We start from the raw sequence: 3,922 nt of genomic DNA on the forward strand, positions 1-3,922 counted from the left end.
ACACTCATTGGACCGCACACATCAGTATGTATAATTTCCAATAAGTTGGTCGCTCGCTCCATTGTTCCTGAGAACGGAGTCTTGGTCATTTTACCCATGAGGCATGGTTCGCACATGTCAAATGATTCGTAATCAAGAGACTCCAAAAGTCCATTGGCATGGAGCTTCTTCATGCATTTGACACCTATGTGACCAAGGCGGCAGTGCCACAAGTATGTGGGACTATCATTATCAACCTTACATCTTTTGGTATTCACACTATGAATATGTGTAACATTACGCTCGAGATTCATTAAGAATAAACCATTCACCAGCGGAGCATGACCATAAAACATATCTCTCATATAAATAGAACAACCATTATTCTCGGATTTTAATGAGTAGCCATCTCGAATTGAACGAGACCCTGATACAATGTTCATGCTCAAAGCTGGCACTAAATAACAATTATTGAGGTTTAAAACTTATCCCGTGGGTAAATGTAGAGGTAGCGTGCCGACGGCGATCACATCGACCTTGGAACCATTCCCGACGTGCATCATCACCTCATCCTTCGCCAGTCTCCGTTTATTCCGCAACTCCTGCTTTGAGTTACAAATGTGAGCAACCGCACCGGTATCAAATACCCAGGAGCTACTACGAGTACTGGTAAGGTACACATCAATTACATGTATATCACATATACCTTTAGTGTTGCCGTCCTTCTTGTCTGCTAAGTATTTGGGGCAGTTCCGCTTCCAGTGACCACTTCCCTTGCAATAAAAACACTCAGTCTCAGGCTTGGGTCCATTCTTTGGCTTCTTCCCGGCAGCTTGCTTGCCGGGCACGGCAACTCCCTTGCCGTCCTTCTTGAAGTTCTTCTTACCCTTGCCTTTCTTGAACTTAGTGGTTTCATTCACCATCAACACTTGATGTTCCATTTTGATTTCCACCTCTGCTGATTTCAGCATTGAATATACCTCAGGAATGGTCTTTTCCATCCCCTGCATATTGAAGTTCATCACAAAGCTCTTGTAGCTTGGTGGAAGCGTCTGAAGGATTCTGTCAATGACCGCGTCATCCGGGAGATTAACTCCCAGCTTAGTCAAGCGGTTATGCAACCCAGACATTTTGAGTATGTGCTCACTGACAGAACTATTTTCCTCCATCTTACAGCTGAAGAACTTGTCGGAGACTTCATATCTCTCGACCCGGGCATGAGCTTGAAAAACCATTTTCAGCTCTTCAAACATCTCATATGCTCCATGTCTCTCAAAGCGCTTTTGGAGCCCCGGTTCTAAGCTGTAAAGCATGCCGCACTGAACGAGGGAGTAATCATCAGCACGTGACTGCCAAGCGTTCATAACGTCTTGGTTCTCTGGGACAGGTGCGTCACCTAGTGGTGCTTCTAGGACATAATCTTTCTTGGCAGCTATGAGGATGATCCTCAGGTTCCGGACCCAGTCTGTATAGTTGCTGCCATCGTCTTTCAGCTTGGTTTTCTCTAGGAACGCGTTGAAGTTGAGGACAATGTGGGCCATTTGATCTACAAGACATATTGTAAAGATTTTAGACTAAGTTCATGATAATTAAGTTCATCTAATCAAATTATTCAATGAACTCCCACTCAGATAGACATCCCTCCAGTCATCTAAGTGAAACATGATCCGAGTTAACTAGGCCGTGTCCGATCATCACGTGAGACGGACTAGTCAACATCGGTGAACATGTTCATGTTGATCGTATCTTCTATACGACTCATGCTCGACCTTTCGGTCTTTTGTGTTCCGAGGCCATGTCTGTACATGCTAGACTCGTCAAGTCAACCTAAGTGTATTGCATGTGTAAATCTGGCTTACACCCGTTGTATTCGAACGTTAGAATCTATCACACCCGATCATCACGTGGTGCTTCGAAACAACGAACCTTCGCAACGGTGCACAGTTAGGGGGAACACTTTCTTGAAATTATTACGAGGGATCATCTTATTTAAGCTACCGTCGTTCTAAGCAAATAAGATGTAAAACATGATAAACATCACATGCAATCAAATAGTGACATGATATGGCCAATATCATTTGCTCCTTTTGATCTCCATCTTCGGGGCTCCATGATCATCGTTGTCACCGGCATGACACCATGATCTCCATCATTGTGTCTTCTTGAAGTTGTCTCATCATCTATTACTTCTACTACTATGGCTAACGCTTTAACAATAAAGTAAAGTAATTACATGACGTTTATGTTGACATGCAGGTCATAAATAAATAAAGACAACTCCTATGGCTCCTGCCGGTTGTCATACTCATCGACATGCAAGTCGTGATTCCTATTACAAGAACATGATCAATCTCATACATCACATATATCATTCATCACATCCTTTTGGCCATATCACATCACACAACACATGCTGCAAAAACAAGTTAGACGTCCTCTAATTGTTGTTGCAAGTTTTTACGTGGATGCTATAGGTTTCTAGCAAGAACGTTTCTTACCTACGCCAAAACCACAACGTGATATGCCAATTTCTATTTACCCTTCATAAGGACCCTTTTCATCAAATCCGATCCGACTAAAGTGGGAGAGACAGACACCCGCCAGCCACCTTATGCAACTAGTGCATGTCAATCGGTGGAACCAGTCCCACGTAAGCGTACGTGTAAGGTCGGTCCGGGCTGCTTCATCCCACGATGCCGCCGAATCAAGATAAGACTAGTAACGGCAAGCAAATTAACAATATCCACGCCCACAACTGCTTTGTGTTCTACTCGTGCATAGAAACTACGCATAGACCTAGCTCATGATGCCACTATTGGGGAACATAGCAGAATTTTAAAATTTTCTACGCATCACCAAGATCAATCTATGGAGTCATCTAGCAACGAGGGAGAGAGGAGTGCATCTACATACCCTTGTAGATCGCGCGCGGAAGCGTTCAAGATAACGGGGTTGATGGAGTCGTACTCGTCGTGATCCAAATCACCGATGACCAAGTGCCGAACGGACAGCACCTCCACGTTCAACACACGTATGGTTGGGAAGACGTCTCCTCCTTCTTGATCCAGCAAGGGGGAAGGAGAGGTTGATGAAGATCCAGCAGCACGACGGCGTGGTGGTGGATGCAGCAGGATCCCGGCAGGGCTTCGCCAAGCGCAAGCGGGGAGGAGAGGTGTTACGGAGCGAGAGGGAGGCGCCAAGAGCAAGGGTGCGGCTGCCCTCCCTCCCCCCTTCTTTATATAGGGGCCTTGGGGGGGCGGCAGCCCTAGGAGATGCAATCTCCAAGGGGGCGGCGGCCAAGGGGTGGCTTCCCCCCCAAGCCAAGTGGGGGGCGCTCCCACCCCTAGGGTTTCCCAACCCTAGGCGCAGGGGAGGCCCAGGGGGGAGCACCAGCCCACCAGGGGCTGGTTCCCCTCCCACTTCAGCCCATGGGGCCCTCCGGGATAGGTGGCCCCACCCGGTGGACCCCGGGACCCTTCCGGTGGTCCCGGTACAATACTGGCGACCCCCGAAACCTTCCCGATGGCCGAAACTGGACTTCCTATATATAAATCTTTACCTCCGGACCATTCCGGAACTCCTCGTGACGTCCGGGATCTCATCCGGGACTCCGAACAACTTTCGGGTTACTGCATACTAATATCTCTACAACCCTAGCGTCACCGAACCTTAAGTGTGTAGACCCTACGGGTTCGGGAGACATGCAGACATGACCAAGACGACTCTCCGGTCAATAACCAACAACGGGATCTGGATACCCATGTTGGCTCCCACATGCTCCTCGATGATATCATCGGATGAACCACGATGTCGAGGATTCAATCAATCCGTATACAATTCCCTTTGTCAATCGGTACGTTACTTGCCCGAGACTCGATCGTCGGTATCCCAATACCTCATTCAATCTCGTTACCGGCAACTCACTTTACTCGTACCGTAATGC

The sequence above is a fragment of the Triticum urartu genome, chromosome 4A, assembly GCF_056163025.1.
Source record: "Triticum urartu cultivar PI428250 chromosome 4A, HENAU_Tu73, whole genome shotgun sequence".
Taxonomy (NCBI): domain Eukaryota; kingdom Viridiplantae; phylum Streptophyta; class Magnoliopsida; order Poales; family Poaceae; genus Triticum; species Triticum urartu.